Here is a 19369-nt window from a genome sequence, read left to right as displayed (position 1 = left end):
CATGTTGGCCATGTCTATGTCTTCCTCTGTGAGATTTCTCTTCATGTCTTTTGCCCATTTCATGATTGGATTGTTTGTTTCTTTGGTGTTGAGTTTAATAAGTTCTTTATAGATCTTGGAAACTAGCTCTTTATCTGATACGTCATTTGCAAATATCTTCTCCCATTCTGTAGGTTGTCTTTTAGTTTTGTTGACTGTATCCTTTGCTGTGCAAAAGCTTCTTATCTTGATGAAGTCCCAATAGTTCATTTCATATTAAAAAATTCTTATGTCTACACTGGAAACCAGGCCAAAGGTGCAGTGGAAAAGATATACTACTTCTCATTTTATGATGGCACATTGCATCTCCAAATGGTCTCTTTTCTAGGTCATAGAAAATAAATTATGTTCTTGAAAACAATTCCTAGCATTTACTTTTTTTTTCTTTTTTTTTAGATTTTTATTTATTTGTTCATGAGAGACACACACAGAGAGAGAGAGAGAGAGAGAGGCAGAGACACAGGCAGAGGGAGAAGCAGGCTCCTAGCAGGGAGCCTGATGTGGGACTCAATCTCGGGTCTCCAGGATCATGCCCTGGGCTGAAGGTGGCGCTAAACCACTGAGCCACCCAGGCTGCCCTGAGATTTACATTTTATTTGCATTAGAACATATTTGTTACCCAGAAATATCTCAAGGTAAATGGCCTTTGGAAGAGACTGCTACCCATAAGCTGAGTTATCAGACATACTTTCTCTAGTGAAAAATTAAAATGGACATCAAAAGCCTGGAACTTGAAATGAAAAGACAACTTTTTTTTAAAGAACACTGACATTTGGGGCAGCCCCGGTGGCGCAGCGGTTTGGGGCCGCCTGCAGCCCAGGGCGTGATCCTGGAGACCCTGGATCGAGTCCCACGTCGGGCTCTCTGCATGGAGCCTGCTTCTCCCTCTGCCTGTGTCTCTGCCTCTCTCTCTGTGTCTCTATGAATAAATAAATTAAAAAAAAAAAAAAAAAGAACACTGACATTCTTGAGACCTAGCCTTTTAAAGAAGCTCAGAAGAGGTGGTACATCTGAATCCCAGGATTATATTTCAAAAACTCTTTGTGTTCTAGCTCCAGCTTGAATTGCTGATTTCTGACAAGTATTTTACCTCCTTGCATCTCTACTTTTTGTGAATCAAATGATGGTCATTGTTACTAGAGGTCCCCACTGTTAAGAATCTGCAACTAAAAAGTACTGTGAAAATAACTAGTGCTACTATGAATAGAGCCCATTTTTCTTGTGTTTTCAGATAGCAGTTTTCTTCCCATCTCAGTCTATGTATACTCCCTTTATTTCTACTGCTATTGTTGGAAATCATATAGACTAAAGGCTTACTTTTTGTGCTGTCATCACTGCCTTCCAAGTTGTCAAGATAGCAAGATTCAAAGATACAAAGATACAAAATCTTTAAAAAGCAGGGGGGAGGGGGCTGCACCTAGATGGCTCAGTTGGTTGGGTGTCTGCCTTCAGCTCAGGTCATGATTCTGGAGTCCTGGAATTGAACCCCATGTCTGGCTCCCTGCTTAGCGGAGAGTCTGCTTCTCCCTCTCCCTCTGCCCTTCCCCTCACTCATGCTCGGTCTCTGTGTCTCTCAAATAAATAAATAAAATCTAAAAAAAAAAAAAAAAGATAGCAGGGTACTGTATACAGAGAAGACAGTTTTCTGGGAAAGAAGATTTGATAGAGAGGAATATTATAAAACCTTTTGTCTTTGGGATTAAAAATCAGGAATATCATGCTGTGTTGTGTTAATAAGATGTAAAGAGGTAAATGTAGAATTATGGTCAACCTCATTTCTCCAGAGTACTTTAGACAATGTGTTGTGGTTTAGAATTCTAAAAACTCTTTTATTGGGACGCCTGGGTGGCTCAGTAATTGAGCATCTGCCTTCAGCTCAGGGCATGATCTCAGGGTTTCAAGGTGGAGTCCCGCATGTGGCTCCCCATAGGGAGCCTGCTTCTCCTTCTGCCTATGTCTCCACCTCTCACTCTGTGTCTCTCATGAATAAACAAAATCTTAAAAAAAAAAAAAACTCTTTTACTGAGGTACACACACATGAGCATACATTAATCATAAATATGGAATTCAATGATTTTTCTTAATTATATGTACACCCAGGTAATCTCCATTCAGATCCAGATGTAGAAAAATTTCAGTCCTCCAAAAGGTATAACTTTTTTTTAAGATTTCATTATTTGACAGGGAGAGGGAGAAGCAGGCTCCCCACTGAGCAGGGACCCACTCAGGGCTGGATCCCAGGACCCTGGGACCATGACTGGAACAGAAGGCAGATGATTAATCGACTGAACTACCCAGGTTCCCCCATAAGGTACAACTTCTACTGCATTTTAAAATGGCTTATTTAAATTATAACTCAAATAAATGAAACATACTTAAATATTTGACATGAGTTAAAAAGAAAACCACAGTCCCCAATCACATGACGTTGGGTTAAGTCCTGAGTCAGAAACCCAAAACTTAATACCTAACCTAACTACAGTGTCAACCCTAAGAAATGTAACCTTCAGCTAGAGCACATGGGAACTCCTGGGGCAGTGCTAGGAAATTTACTGACAAACCCCCTTCCTTCCCCCTTTAGGAGGGCAACCTTGCTCAAAACAATGTTTTTGTTTTTGCTGATAACTTCCTTTTTTCCACTCCCTCTCTACCTCTAACAACCCTTCCTTTTCTGTAGCCCTTTAGAGCTCCCTTCTACTTGCTAGATGGGATGCTGCGCATGCATGAATCTACTAATAAAGCCAATTAGATCTTTATAATTTACTAGGTTGAATTTTTGTTATGTAACACATGTTAAAATATATAAATAAATATGATCATATATTACTAAAAACTTTAAAAAGTTTTATTTATTTATGATAGTCACACAGAGAGAGAGAGAGGCAGAGACACAGGCAGAGGGAGAAGCAGGCTCCATGCACCGGGAGCCCGACGTGGGATTCGATCCCGGGTCTCCAGGATCGCGCCCTGGGCCAAAGGCAGGCGCTAAACCACTGCGCCACCCAGGGATCCCTAAAAACTTTAAAAATTAAGAGAAGGGGTACCTGGTTGGCTCAGTCAGTGGGGTATGAGACTTTTGATCTCGGAGGTATGAGTTCAAGTCCCACATTGGATGAGGAGATTACTTATAAATAAAATCTTAAAAAAAGAGACAGAAAGAGAAGAAAACACTCATCCACTGTTTTACTACCTTAATGAAATTGCTTTGATTTCTGATAATTTCATTTGTTAAGAGGAGAACCACAGGCCCAAAATGGCATCACTTAGGTTAAGGCCTGGAGTCAGTAAACCAAGACTTAATACCTAACTTACCTGTAATTCTGAGTCCCACCTTAACCTTTTATTAACCAGCCAGCATAGAATTTCCCGGTCAATACTAGGAAATGTACTGATATATCCCTTTGGCTCCCCGTAGGAGGGCAATCTTTCCTAAGCAATACATTCCTTGCTAATAAGTTATTTTCTTGGGCCGCCCGGTGGCGCAGCGGTTTAGCGCAGCCTTCGGCCCAGGGCATGATCCTGGAGACCCGGGATCGAGTTCCATGTCGGGCTCCCTGCGTAGATGCGTAGAGCTTGCTTCTCCTTCTGCCTGTGTCTCTGCCTCTCTCTCTCTCTCTCTCTCTCTCTCTCTCTCTCTGTGTCTCTCATGAATAAATAAATAAAAATCTTAAAAATAAATTCTTTTCTTTTTTTGTGTGACCTTTCTCGGCCTTTAAAAAGAGGCATTTCTCTTGTGTAGCTCGTATTTAGATGGGATGCTGCCCAATTCATGAACCATTTAATAAAACCATTAGATCTTCACATTAACTCAGTGGAATTTTATTTCTTAACAGATTCAAGTCTTTTTTCACATATTTTTAAAACATTAGGAAGAGAGGGGTGCCTGAGTGGCTCAATGGGTTAAGAGTCTGATTTCAGCTCAGGTCATGATCCCAGGATCCTGGTATGGAGTCTCACTCAGTGGGGAGTGGGGAGTCTGCTTCTCCCTCTTCCTTTCCCTCTGCCCCTCCCCTGCTTGTGGTGCTCGCTTTCTCAAATAAATAAATAAATAAATAAATAAATAAACTTTTATTTTTAGAAAGATTTTATTTATTTATTCATGAGAGACACACACACAGAGAGAGAGGCGCAGAGACACAGACAGAGGGAGAAGCAGGCTCCAGGCAGCCTGATATGGGACTAGATCCCCGGTTTCCAGGATCACACCCCAGGCTGAAGGCGGTGCTAAACCGCTAAGCCACGGGGGCTGCCCAAATCCCACTTTTTTAACCTGACATCATGTCATTTGCAGTTTCCATGATGTTTCATAATTCTTTGTATTTATAATGATTTGCTTCCACATAACATTGCATTGAACGAACATGATATTTTTTTTTTACTATTTCCCAACTGTCAGAAATAAAGACTGTGCCAGCATTTGCTCTTTGCTGTGAATAATATATTTCTGTATACAGAGTTTTCAATTTGTTAATAGCTTTTCAATGATCCATTTTACTAAAGGGAAAGAAAACCCACGTCTTTATTTCAGTACGTTGGCCAAGACATTAACTTTACTTCACTTCCTGTTCAACAAACGCAGGATAACAGTACAAGCCTGGAAGGGCCCTCAGAAGTACCACAGTGCTGCCTAATTTCTGCAAGATTTCCATGAGATCATAATTCAACTTTAGTCTGATGGCATCCCCGAGTTTTAGAATTGCTATTGCCATAAAACTAATGTGTGATATATATATATTTTTAAGTCACCTTCTCCAGCTTCCTGATAGGAAACCATGTCTGCCACCACCCCACCCCACTCTCATACCTTCTAGCTACTGGTTTTAGTTATTTATTTGCCAGTCTTCCTCTCTGTGCTCACTCTTCTGTTTCTCTCTCCAGGCCCTCCCCACACTCTCCCCTCTGCCATCTGACTCAGGAGACTGACCTGAGTGGACCAGACAGTGCTGAGCTGATGGGCCCCAACAAAGAGGAAGGACAAGGAAACAAGAGTATGAACTCCCCACTGGCTCCCTTAAAGCTTGGCTGCACCTGACCTCTGGAGATCACAGCCCCTCTCCACAAAACATTTTTGAAACACCTTCTCTATGTTTTGTTAACAATAATACTTCCCTGTGTCCCTTCAGCCTACAGAGAGCAGCCCCAGGATACCGCCCTGTCCTGTTTGCTTTTCTCCTCTTCTCCCCTTCCCACATTTCTGAAAATGGCCTATTTAATCAACCTATTGGGACTATTTTCATTTGAGCGTGCCATCTGTTTCCTGCTGGATGTCTGACTCATTCTGTATACCCTCAACAAACACAACCCACACCATCACAAAATGGGAGTTGTAACTATTTGTTTTGTTGATTCTGATGGTTAAATGGTCCAGAAAATACTGGCATGGCTCACCTCTGGTACTTAACACTGCATTGCTCAGATACTTCACAATCCCTGTCAGAAGGAGAAAGAAACTTCACTAGTGAACTTCGGTAGTAATGTTCATCTTCAATGGCTTATGAACTAAAAGAGTTATAGTACTCTTTCCTTTAAAGTTCAGATTTTTATCCCATGACAGCTCTCATGTTAGATAAATCTGTGCCAGAGCTACTTTATTTTAATTTGGGAGAGAGAGAGAGAATCTCAAGCAGACTCCCGATGATGAGCACAGAGCCCGACTCAGGTCCCTGTTTCATGACCCTGAGATCATGACCTTTGCCAAAACCAAGGATCTGACACTTAACTGACTGAGCCACCCAGTTGCCCCACAGAGCTATTTTAATAATAGCATGAATCAGAGCACCTGTCTTGCTCGATCAGTAAAGCAAGCAACTTTTTTTTTAAGAGTTTATTTATTTATTTATAAAAGACACAGACAGAGAGGCAGAGATACAGGCAGAGGGAGAAGCAGGCTCCATGCAGGGAGCCCGATGTGGGACTCAATCCTGGGACTCCAGGATCACACCCTGGGCCAAAGGCAGGTGCTAAACCGCTGAGCCACCCAGATGTCCCAAGCAGGCAACTTTTGATCTTGGAGTTATAAGTTCAAGCCCCACAGTGGATGTAGAGACTACTTAAAAATTGAATCTTTAAAAAATTTTTCTATTAAGAAAATAATAATAGCATGAACAGATGATATAAGAGCTAGTTGTATATTTTCCCTTGGTGGGTGTTAATAACTCACAGGCTATGGATGAAATAAGAACTCTGGTAATTAAAACATGTTTAAAATAGCCAACATCTGGGGATGCCTCGGTAGCTCAGTGGTTGAGTGTCTGCCCTCAGCTCAGGGCATGATCCCAGGGTTCAGGATCAGGTCCCATATTGGCTCCTTGTAGGGAGCCTGCTTCTTTCTCCCTCTTTCTGTGTCTCTGCCTCTCTCTGTCTCTCATGAATAATACTAATAATAAAATAGCCAACTTTTCTGAGCACTCAAGTTACTCCCTACCTATAACACAAGCACATGTAAAAACTGAAATAATTCCTCCAAGCCTTTGGGCACATCATTTGGCAAGTTACTTTCTGGCTGTGCTTAGTCTAAGTTTTCATTTCCTACAGAATAAGTGTTTTGAGCATTAAGGAGATAGTAAATGGGTTGAGGCAGAATTATTAGGTTAATTATTTCCTTGTAGAAGGAATGCTTCAAACTTGATAAAAGGAAATAGGTGAAGAAGGTGAGGGTTGACTCAAACCACTATATCATTTTCTTGATAGGTTTCTCCTTCTGACTTTCAGTTGGACATGTTTTGCTCTTACAAAGGCGAGGGTGTGGATCAGGAAGTAAAAAAAAAAAAGACATGTAGGGCTGACTCAAGGCCAAGAAAAACTTGGGCTTTCTCACTGCGAATTGAGCAATCCTCTCCGTGCTCCTCACTCTCCTGACTGGCCTCATCCATTCCCTGTCCACAGTTTTTGAATGCTGGTGAAGTCCAGAGCCAGCAGGCAAGAAAGAATTCTTGACCCATCTTTGGTGCAAAATGTTGGTTTTATTAAAGCTGGGATAGGACCCGAGGTGGGGGGGGCAGGAAGAGCTGCTGCCCCAGGGTTGTGATGGGTGGCTGACTGTATACTTGGGAGTTGGAAAAGGGAGGTTTTCAAAAGAACTTTCATATGCTAAAGAAGGCGTACAGCCATTGTCAAGTTAAGGCTGTTTTTGCCTCTAGCAAGGCATTAACATTAAGACAGTTGGGAGTTTCCTACCGGAAGTTAGGTTATTGACAAGAATGCTTTTTTTCTCTTAAATCAATAAAACATTTGTCAACTGAGCAGGTTAACCATTTCTTTTTCCTCCCCTCCCATTTTTCCTCCCCCTCCTCCCTCCAGGGAGCTTTTAGGATCTCATTAACTAGATAAGTCCTTCTATTATATGATCTCATAGCAACATATACCTTTCCTTATAAGCACTTACTATATTTTTGCATTTATTTTGACGACCATATTATTTATATCTCTCTCTCTGTCTCTCAAGTCTATGAGGGCAGGATGGGACTGATGGGATCTTTTCCCCCCTCTTAACGTTAGATCCTCAGGCCTCTAGCGTCTGATACTGAGATCCTCAGGCCTCTAGCATCTGATACTCAATAAACATCAGCTGAATGAATGGAAATGAATTTCATCATAGTCTTTTTTTTTTTTTAATTTTTATTTATTTATGATAGTCACACAGAAGGAGAGAGAGAGAGAGAGAGAGAGAGAAAGAGAGAGAGAGAGGCAGAAGCAGGCTCCATGCACCGGGAGCTCGACGTGGGACTCGATCCCGGGTCTCCAGGATCGCGCCCTGGGCCAAAGGCAGGCGCCAAACCGCTGCGCCACCCAGGGATCCCAATTTCATCATAGTCTTATAGGAGCTCCAAGGTAAACGGGGCTTTACCATGGTCTACACTTTCTTTCCCCTTGACAGAGAGCAGCATTTGCAGAAGCAAGTTAGAATGGGTGTTTCCCAAAGAAGCTCTACTTACCATAGACACCCTATTAAGTTTCTCCAGGATGTTGATGGTTATAGCCTTCTTTACGTGCAGGTCATCCCTAAGAGGACTATTTTCTACTTGACCTATGGTTCCAAAACCATGTCCCTTGATAAAGCCAAACTTAAACATATGAAACAATAACACTCCCTTAAAAAACCTTTGCAGAAGAATTTCGCTATTAAGGTTCTCTCTTGACTAGGAGATGTCAGAGAAGTCGGTTCCTGGCACCTTTGATTTTCTTCTCAAACCTGGTCCTGCTTTGTAGCATTTTAACTTGCTCCTTCTTTAGAGTGCTACACAAGGGTGAAATAATAATAATAATAATAATAATAATTCACATCTATTGAGTGTTGTTGTTTGCTATCACCAGGCATCATCCTAGTCATTCCCTATACCACTGACCTTTGGACAACACAGGTTTAAACTGCGCAGGTCCACTTATATGTGGATTTTTTTTTAAAACAAATGCAGTACAGTACCATAAATGTGTTTTCCTTATGATTTTTCTTATATATCATTTTCTTCTCTCTAGCTTATCCTATTTTAAGACTACAGTATATAAAACATATAGCATATAAATAAGTGTTATTCAACTATGTCTTCAGTAAGGCTTCCAGTCAACAGTAGGCTATTAGTAGGGAGTCAAAAGTTTTACATGGATTTTCAACTATGCTGGGAGTCAGTGTGTGGTTTGTACGCAGGGGTGCAAGAGCACCTGGTTCTGGGGGTCCAAACAGACCAGGTTTGGCTGCTCACCACTGACAAAATCCAAAGGTGGTGGTGCAACAAGAAATGAATTTAGTTCAGCAAGACCAATAGTGGAAGAGAGGGGATTAGTATCTCAAAGACTGTCTTCAAAGTACCACAGATACTTCCAGGTTTATAAGAGGAAAATGTGGGGCAAAGGTGGGTAGGTATGTACAGGTAGGCAGCAAAGATTCAAACTGATCATTGTCTTGGAGTCGATCACGTGTGGCGTCTTGCAGGTTCTAGGCTGTCCCTACTGCTTGAGGGGATAGATTCAGTTCCCATCAGGGGATGCTTCGCTCTCAGGGTCTTTTGACCCAAGAGACTAGCTGGAAAGAACTCAGCTAGAAAGTTTGAGGTCAAAATGGAGCAGCTGGAGTCTTCTTTCAGGTGCCCCTAATTCCTGCATATTCTGGGTTCAACTACATATTATTTCATTGACTCTTAATGAGAGAAAAGAAGTCCTCTCAGGTAAATGCTATTATTGATGTAGTTTTCATAATAGTTTGGTGAGGTTGGTGGGGTATAGAGCCAATGGCCAAGAATTCTTGAGACATCTTTGGAGCAAAATGGTGGTTTTATTAAAGCACAGGACAGGACCTGGGAGGCAGGAAGAGCTACTGCCCCAGGATTATGAGGGGCAACTGATTATATGCTTTGGGGTTTAGGGAAGCAGAGATAAGATAAGTTCCAAAAGGATTTTCACATGCTAAAGAAGACTCACAGGATACTGGAGGCCTTGCTATTGTCATACCAAGGTTGTTTTTCTCTCTAGCAAGGCATTAATATTAAGATAGTTGGGAGCTTCCTGGAGAAACATTATACTCTGCCTGCCTCAAGTATTTGCCAATGGCCTGCCGGTTATAAGAACATTTAACTTTATCTACATTTCCTTCTGCCATTTTTTCCCCTTACCATTATTTTTTTAACTATTTTTTTTAATTTTTTTAAAATTTTTTATGATAGTCACAGAGAGAGAGAGGCAGAGAGGCAGAGACACAGGCAGAGGGAGAAGCAGGCTCCATGCACCGGGAGCCCGACGTGGGACTCGATCCCGGGTCTCCAGGATCGCGCCCTGGGCCAAAGGCAGGCGCCAAACCGCTGCGCCACCCAGGGATCCCCCTTCCCTTACCATTATTATCCTCATTTTATAGCTGACAATATGGCAGGTGAGAGACAATAAATTTACCTAATATTAAAGGGGCAGTGGAGCCAGATTTGGAACCCGGGTAGTCTGATGCCCCAACCCACACCTTCATGTGCTGAACCACAGTGCCTCAGCACAGCTAGTGACCCTAACCTGTTAGCTTCTCATCCAATTGGGTAAGCCACAAAGACTACTCAAATTGTCCTCAGAGGGATGCCTGGGTGGCTCAGCGGTTGAATGTCTGCTTTTGGCTCTCAGGGCAAGATCCCGGGATCCTGGGATCCAGTCCTGAATCGGGCTCCCTGAGAGGAGCCTGCTTCTCCCTCTGCCTGTGTCTGCCTCTCTCTCTCTGTCTCTCATGAATAAATAAATAGAATCTTTAAAAAAATAAAATAAAATAAAAAAGTAATCAAAAGTATTTTATCTTTATGAAAAAAATATATTCATTGCATACAATTTCTCAGATTCCATATAAACCCCCAAATAACTATTATATAGATGATATCTAAAGAGCCTGTACTAAAAATAAAAATGAATAAAGAGCCAGTACTATATGTTAATTGCTGAGTTAACAAAATTACATTACTATTCCAATTTTAAAGATGGGGAAATTTCACCAGGTTGTGAAAAGACTTTCTTAAGCTCCTTAGCTGTTATGTGAGAGCCTAGATTACATTCAGGCCTATTCACTTATAAAGACAGCAATCTCTACAACTGACAGCATTGTTTTATTTTTTTAAAGATTTGTTTATTTATTTTTAGCAAGAGAGAGTGCAGTGGGGAGGAGCTGAGGAGACGGAGAGAGTCTAAGCAGACTCCCTGCTGCGTGTGGAGCCCTACTCCGCTGGATCCCCTGGACAGGGAGCAAGACCTAAGTGGAAATCAAGAGTCCATCCCTTAGCGAACTGCATCACCTAGGTGCCCCGACTATAATCTGTGGTATAGCTGTACCAAAAGACAGCAGTGTCTGCCCTACCATTAGATTTTTAGGTGATTTCCAACCTTTTAACATTAGAAGTGGCAGTTTGGATATGCCTGGCTGACTCAGTCAATAGAGCATGAGACTTGATGTCAGGGTTGTAAGTGCTTGTCCTACATTGGGTGTAGAGATTACTTAAAAATATATAATCTTAAAAAAAAAGAAATGGCAATTTAATGAACATTACAGTTAATTCTTTTCTTTGAAGTAAAAATAGCATTATCCTTTCTCTAGAGTACATAAGTAATAGACGTTTACTATAAAAAATCAAGGAACACATGAAATTTTAAGGGAAGTATCATCTGAAATTCTATCATCTTGTAATAGCCATTGTTAACATTTTGCTGATTACAATTTTGTGTCTTTTTTATGTATACCATGTACAATTTTACATAAGTAGAATCTTATGTCTCTCCATGTTTTTTTCATTCCCTAACTCCCAACAAATGTAATACATAGAACTAAATAGGGGGTTCATTATTTATTTTACAAAAATGGGATTGTTTATTTTGTAAAAATAGAAAAAAGAAATCACTTCTCTCCAATGTGCTCTTTTAGCTTAAAAATAAATCATGAAAATTCCTCCAAGACTACTAGTATAGATCCAACTCAATCTTTTTGATGACTCCTTGATATTCCATTGGATTTGCCACAGTATCTTCAATACTCCCCATTTTTTTTTAAAGATTTTTATTTTTTTATTCATGAGAGACACAGAGAAAGAGGCAGAGATATAGGCAGAGGGAGAAATAAGCAGGTTCCCTGAAGGGAGCCTAATGGGGGATCCCATCACAACCTGAACTAAAGGCAGACACTGAACCACTGAGCCATCCAGGCATCCCAATCACTACCCTATTTTTTTTTAAGATTTTATTTATTTATTCATAAGTGACAGAGAGAGAGAGGCAAAGACACAGGCAGAGGGAGAAGCAGGCTCCATGCAGGGAGCCTGACATGGGACTCAATCCCGGGTCTCCAGGATCACACCCTGGGCTGAAGGCAGCACTAAACCGCTGAGCCACCTGGACTGCCCCCAATCACTACCCTATTAAAGGGAATTCCATTTAGGTTTCTTTCTTCTTTCTCCTGCCAATCCAAGAATGTTGTAAATAACATGTTTATATAAATATCTTTACTTACAAATATGTCCTTACTTTATGGAATAGATTCTCTGACGTTACTGTCTTGTGTGACTTCTAAACCTAGGTCAAGGGCTAGCTGGCAAGCAAATTATGGCCCATGAGTCAAATCATGTCTGCCCTTTCCCCTCCATTTTTGTATGGCCTATGAACTCAGAATGGATTTTTTTTTTAATGGTTGAAAAATTAAAAAGAATAATACTTTGTGAAATAGGAAAATTATATGAAATTCAAGTTTCAGTGTATAATTAACATTTTACTGGACCAAAGCCATATGCATTTATTTATATATTGTCTGTGCTACTTTCATTCTACCATGTCAGAGCTGAGTAATTGTGACAAGAATATATGGACTACAAAGCCCAAAATATTTGCTATCTGGCCCTTCAGTACACAAAAGTTTACTGACCCTTGACCTAGGTGATTGATGTACTTCTCTTATTGCTATTAAATGGACAGGGTAACTATTTTAAATCTTTTTTTTTTTTATTTTTTTTAAATTTTTTTTTTTTTATTTATTTATGACAGTCACAGAGAGAGAGAGAGAGAGAGAGAGGCAGAGACACAGGCAGAGGGAGAAGCAGGCTCCATGCACCGGGAGCCTGATGTGGGATTCGATCCCGGGTCTCCAGGATCGCGCCCTGGGCCAAAGACCGGCGCTAAACCACTGCGCCACCCAGGGATCCCGGGTAACTATTTTAAAATACATTTATTTGGGACACCTGGGTGGCTCAGTGGTTGAGCGCCTGCCTTCAGCCCAGGGCATGATCCTGGGGTCCTGGGATCAAGTCCTGCTTCAGACCCCCCACAGGGAGCCTGCTTCTCCCTCTGCCTATGTCTCTGCCTCTCTCTGTTTGTGTCTCTCATTAATAAATAAACTCTTTTTAAAAATGAATAAATAAAATAAAATACATTTATTTTAGGGTATGAGGGGGTAAAAATCAATAGTTAAGAAAGTGGGGGAGTATTTAAAGCTGTTTTAGAAAAGTATATATATTGATTATTCCCTCTGTATAAAAACTATTTTGATATTCTGATTTCAGCAATTACCAGCATAAGTATATTATCTGGGGTAGTGGGGAGATAAATTCTCTGGACAGGTTGCAGGTAGGGTATCAGACTTTTGTTTCTTTAACTGTCAAGTTCAGCTTATTCCTTCCTTCTTTTTGTCTTTTTAAGATTTTATTTATTTATTCTTTTTTTAAATTTTTTTATTATTATTTATTTATGATAGAGAGAGAGAGAGAGAGGCAGAGACACAGGCTGAGGGAGAAGCAGGCTCCATGCACTGGGAGCCCGACGTGGGATTCGATCCCGGGTCTCCAGGATCACGCCCTGGGCCAAAGGCAGGAGCTAAACCGCTGCGCCACCCAGGGATCCCTTATTTATTTATTCTTGAGAGACAGAGAGAGAGAGAGGCAGAGACACAGGCAGAGGGAGAAGCAGGCTCCATGCAGAGAGCCCGATGCAGGACTCGATCCCAGGTCTCAAGGATCAGGCCCTGGGCTGAAGGCAGCGCTAAACCACTGAGCCACCCGGGCTGCCCATTATTCCTTCCTCCTTCATGTCTATTCTATAGTGCTTTTTGGATGCCTAGGGACAGCCAGGCAACCAGCTGCTACTTTGCAGACCTGCTAAAATAAGCCAGGACTAAATGTGAGAAGAAGCAGTTAAAAGTGTTAAGTAGCAGGCTGACTGACTTAAGACTAATTCTTAGCAGAATCAGAAAGAGGAGACTGTATTACAGATAGATCCACCTCAGCCCTGAACAGGAAAGTGTGCATAATAAGGGAGACAAGGGAAATGCCAATGGAAAAAAGACAGATTTTTTTATAGTTAAACACAGAGAAATAACTGATTTTCTTTTCCTGGAGAAATGTTCCTAGAATTGGCTGTTGAGATTAAAGCTGCCCTTGAAAAAAGGAAACAGGGATCCCTGGGTGGCGCAGCGGTTTGGCGCCTGCCTTTGGCCCAGGGCACGATCCTGGAGACCCGGGATCGAATCCCACGTCGGGCTCCCGGTGCATGGAGCCTGCTTCTCCCTCTGCCTGTGTCTCTGCCTCTCTCTCTCTCTCTGTGACTATCATGAATAAAAAAAAAAAAAAAAAGGAAACAATTCACTTAAGGATTTATAGGAAATCAGGAATTCCAAGAGGCAGGAAAAATGAGTGTACAGGAAGACTAGTCAACAGGTCAGAGGGGGCAATGGGAAAATTTTCACATTTCCAACTCTGTCACTTTTGTTTAAGCAAGAAGCTTATTTGTTCACCGTTAGAACTAATGTCCTAGACCCTAAAAGAGCATAATCTCTCCTTTTCCCTTTGTCACTATGCATTCTACTAGATCTGTTCAGCCAGTCCTCAGGTGTCAATGGGGTGGTGGTTCTTGTCTGGGCACTGGGCATTCCATGGTGGCAAAGCAAGCAGAAATCCTGCCTTCACAGAGCATGCAATCAGGCAAGAAAAGAGAAACTATAAGCACGTAAATCAGTACATTCTATAGTATTTAGAGGTTGGTAGATGCAATGGAAAAATAAAGCAGGGAAGGGATGGATGTGAAGGAATAGGTATAATTTTTTAAGCTTTTTTTTAAGCTTTTTTTTTTTTTAATTAGTTTCAGAGGTAGAGTTCAGTGATTCATGAGTTGCATATAACAATCAATGGTCATTACATCAAGCACCCTCCTTAATGCCCATCACCCATTTATGCCTTCCTCCCACCATCTTCCCCTCCAGCACCTTCCCTTCCCCTATGTTCATCTGTTTTGTTTCTTAAATTCCACATATGAGTGAAATCGTATGGTATTTGTCTTTCTCTGACTTAGTTTGTTTAGTATAATACACTGTAGTTCCATCCATGTGGCTGCAAATGTCAAGATTTCATTCTTTTAGATGACTGAGTGATAGGAATCAGTCTAATCTTAAGTAGCATGGTCAGGACAGGCTTCTAGGAGGTGACACATGAGACCCATACATGTCAAGGATGAGGACTCCAGGAAGGGAGACTGAAGGAGCAAGTGCCTGAGATGAAGCACTCCTGGCTTGGTGAAGGGTCTGTAAGAAGTCCAGCTAGTTAATGGGAAGCAAACAAAGAGAATACTTAGGAATGGGGTTGGAGGGGATCCCTGGGTGGCGCAGCAGTTTGGCGCCTGCCTTTGGCCCAGGGCGCGATCCTGGAGACCCGGGATCGAATCCCACGTCGGGCTCCCGGTGCTTGGAGCCTGCTTCTCCCTCTGCCTGTGTCTCTGCCTCTCTCTCTCTGTGTGACTATCATAAATTTAAAAAAAAAAAATTAAAAAAAAAAAGGAATGGGATTGGAGAGCTGAGGGGCTGGTGACTGGCACAACCGATATGTGCTTTGGCTTTTACTTTGGGTAAAATGAGTGAAAATTTTCCCTTAAAAGTGGAGATCCCAGGGGCTCCTGGCTGGCTCAACTGGAAAAGTATGCAACTCTTAATCTCAGGATTGTGAGTTCGAGCTCCATGTTGAGTGTAGAGATTATTATAAAAAAATCTTTTTTGATCTTTAAAAAAAAATGTAGAGATCCCAGATCTAAGATCTGAAATCCACTCCTAAATCTCCATGTCTTCTGCTACCCTGTTTTTTCCCTAATCCTCCATGCTCACTGCCTCCAGATTATCTCTGTAACATCAGGGCCACCGCTAGAGGCCTTAGTGAAGCACTTGCCTCCCATGCAAAAGTTCCAGGAGTGCCAAAACTTTTCGTAGTTACAGATTTTCCTTATGCTTCAGTCTCTGAAATGGCACAGCACAGCACTGTTATTGATCCTATCTTCATTTAAATTTTGATGTTTTCTGGGGACGCCTGGGTGGCTCAGCGGTTGAGCGTCTGCCTTCAGTTCAGGGCGTGATCCCGGGGTCCTAGGATCGAGTCCCAAGTCGGGCTCCCCACAGGGAGCCTGCTTCTCCCTCTGCCTCTGTCTCTGCCTCTGTGTGTCTCTTATCAATCAATAAACAAAATCTTTTTAAAAATTTAATATCTTCATCATCATGGAATTTTGGCATTAGTTTTAATATTTAGAAATATAATAGAAATATAAATCGTCTCTGCACTGGGAGCAGCTCTCCTGCTACAGCCCCTCAACCCCCGAAAATCTACGCCTGTGCAAAGTTCGTCTCCACCCCCTTCTTGGTCAGGAGCACCTCTCAGCTGCTGAGCCGATCACTGTCTGCAGTGGTGCTAAAACCACCGGAGACACTGACAGAGGAGAGCCTCAGCAGCTTGGCAGCCCCACGTCCCCTGACCTCATTTATTCCTAGCTGCAGCTTCTGAGCCAGCACCAATTCAAGGGACATTGACACAGCAGCCAAGTTTATAGGGGCTGGGGCTGCCACTGTAGGGGTGGCTGGCTCTGGGGCTGGAATTGGGACTGTGTTTGGGAGCCTCAGCGTTGGTTATGCCAGGAATCCCTCTCTGAAGCAACAGCTCTTCTCCTATGCCATTCTGGGCTTTGCCCTCTCGAGGCCATGGGACTCTTTTGCCTGATGGTGGCCTTTCTCATCCTCTTTGCCATGTGAAGGAGTCGTCTCCACCTCCCATAGGTCTTTCTCCCTTGTCTTGTCTGCCCATAAAGAGTCTCGTAGAAAATACAGGTCAAGGCTGTCTAATAGAAATGTAAGCCAAGCCACATACATAATGGTATTTTTTTGAGGTTTAATTGACATATAGCATTATATTAGTTTCAGGTGTACAACATAATGATTTGATATTTGTATATATTGTGAAATGATCACCACAATATGTTTAATTACCATCTGTCACCATACATAGTTGCAAAATGTGTTTTGTTTTTTGTTTTTGGTATTTCACATCTATTCTTTTTTAAAATAGAAATATAATTGGCACACACATAACATTAGTTTCAGGTATATAACTTAGTGATTCCACTACATATATGTCCTTTTATTTACATTTATTTATTATTTATTTTTAAGCAGGTTCCATGCTGGGAGGCAGCTATAACTCCCAACGTGGGGCTTGAACTCATAAACCGGAGCTCAAGAGTTGCATGCCTCACAGACTGAGCCAGCCAGGCCACCCTGCAAATGTTAACCATGTAATTCGAATGCAAAACCATCGAAATTACACAGTTCATATCTTACAGCTTTTGTGCACATGTGTATTTCATCTTTATCAGAACTGCCAAAATACTGTACAAAACTAGCTCAACCATTTTATTACACTTCTCGCGATACCCGTATGTGCTATCACACTCTAATTTTGGCCTAATGATAAGGAAGTGCCGAAAATAAAATAAATTATGGCTTGCCCTGTCTTTCCTATTCTATGCCATTATTTTCAGCATAAGTAATGGGCTATTACTGAGAAGTAACAGGAGTAAGAAAGGGTGTGATAGGGTTTCTTGTTTGTGTTTCTTAGAACAGTTGCCCTCTTTCTGTGTTGGAAGCCGAATTCTGGGTGGAACAGAAAGTGTGGCCTCTCGGAGTGGTCAGTGTCCTTGCCTACACATTTGTAGATGCAACCTGCTTACCGTATACTAGCTTTGAGTCTCATCAAACTCCCACACATTGTGAACCCCGTGGAATTCTGTGTTCATGTGCATCTCAAACTCTATGTGCACAGAGAGCGGCAAGAAAGAGCAGACCTATTGCATGCATCTCCTCTGCTCGCATGCACTCTAGTGTCCCACCAGACTTCACTCACAAAACACAAATTCAAACATAAAGTTTTTCAGAATTTCAAGAGAATACAGCAAATCATTAGACTAAGCTCAAGGCCTTCTGAGAGGCAGAGCCCTGAGTGACAGACATCACTGGCCACACACCCGCCACATACATTTGCACCAAATACCTCAAATTCCTTGCTAGTTGTGGAGAGACTGTTGCTACCTATTATCTTCTCTCCTTCTTCCTTGGTTAACAGAACATCAATTTTATTTGGGGTTAAAAGGGGTTCAGTGGAAAACTATTTGCCAGCAGCTTGTGGTGCTACCAGAGCCTGTGAAGTGCTTTTGGTCAGTCAGATGCAATGCTGAAGTGTTGTATGGGATTTGGGGAAGCAACCCATTCCTCCTTCCAAGCTGCTTAGAATACAAGCTGTGACAGCTAGCATGCCAGCAGTCATCTGGGAACATGAGATGGAAATTAGGTTCTCTAATGAAGCAGATAGAAGGTGCCTGAGTTCCTGAAAAATCATGGAACTGCCACATGAGTCCTTGTTTGCTTACCTCAGGGCTTTTGTGTGAGAGAAATAAATCTGTATTTAAACCATTACTCTGTAGTTAAACTATTATTAAAAATAAATAAATAAACTATGATTATTATTAGGCAACTTTATTATATCCAGATGAAACTCATCCCAATTTACAGGTAAAGTTGCACTAATTCTCATAGGTTAACAAATTAAGTTAAACTGTGTTTCAAATACAGATCTTGGGCAGCCCTCAATTTGTTATTGGGTAACATGTTTTGAAGCCCCTGGCTTGAATGGCAACCATTTCCAGGATTAGAGGCACTTTTCCTCTTTCTTCCCAGTTCAGGGCTATGTTCTGGTGCTCTGAAATTGCTACAGTGCTACCATGCAATGTGTTAGAATGACAATTATAGTGATAATAGGATAATATAGGAGTATAAATTTTTTCTAAGTAACTTAAATACCAATATCTAGCAATGAGTATGGGAAAGAAAATCATTAAAATCCTTGTGAATGGGCAGCCCGGGTGTCTCCGTGGTTTAGCACCGCCTTCAGCCTGGGGTGTGATCCTGGAGACCCAGGACCGAGTCCCATGTCGGGCTCCCTGCATGGAGCCTGGTTCTCCCTCTGCCTGTGTCTCTGCCTCTCTCTCTGTGTGTGTCTCTCATGAATCAATAAATAAAATCTTTAAAAAATAAAATAAAATCCTTGTGAATAATTGTAAGACGACCTATACAGGAGATGTTACCATAAGTCAGCTAACCATGAAAAATGGTTGCTACCATTAAAGAAAAATTAAAGGAAAGAGATCAAGTTGACTAATACTGCCATCTAGAGCTACTAAATATCAAAACTACCATTTCTTATCTATAAGGAAACTGAAACTCAGGATTTGGGTAGGTCAGGATTTTTTGTTTTGGGGTTTTGTTTTCAAGTTGTTATTTAAATTCCAGTTAGTTAACATAATGTAGTATTAGCTTCAGGTATATAATATAGTGATTCAACAGTTCCATACAACAGCCGGTGGTCATCACAACATACACATTCCTTAATCTCCATCACCTAATTTCACTCCTCTCCCTCACCCCCTCCCCTGTGGTGACCATCAGTTTGTTCTCTAGAGTTAAGAGTCTGTTTCTTGGTTTGCTTCTGTCTCTTTTCCCTTTGCTTGTTTGTTTTGTTTCTTAAATTCCACATAAGTG

General features: G+C 41.6%; 1 pseudogene; it reads left to right on the top strand.

The window, feature by feature from the left end:
- Positions 1 to 14364: 14364 nt before the first annotated feature.
- LOC129501749 (ATP synthase F(0) complex subunit C2, mitochondrial-like) lies at positions 14365 to 16531 on the top strand (annotated as a pseudogene).
- Positions 16532 to 19369: the final 2838 nt, after the last annotated feature.

This window comes from Nyctereutes procyonoides, unplaced genomic scaffold, assembly GCF_905146905.1.
Source record: "Nyctereutes procyonoides isolate TBG_1078 unplaced genomic scaffold, NYPRO_anot_genome, whole genome shotgun sequence".
Taxonomy (NCBI): Eukaryota; Metazoa; Chordata; class Mammalia; order Carnivora; family Canidae; genus Nyctereutes; species Nyctereutes procyonoides.
This window is presented reverse-complemented; position numbering and strand designations above follow the sequence as displayed.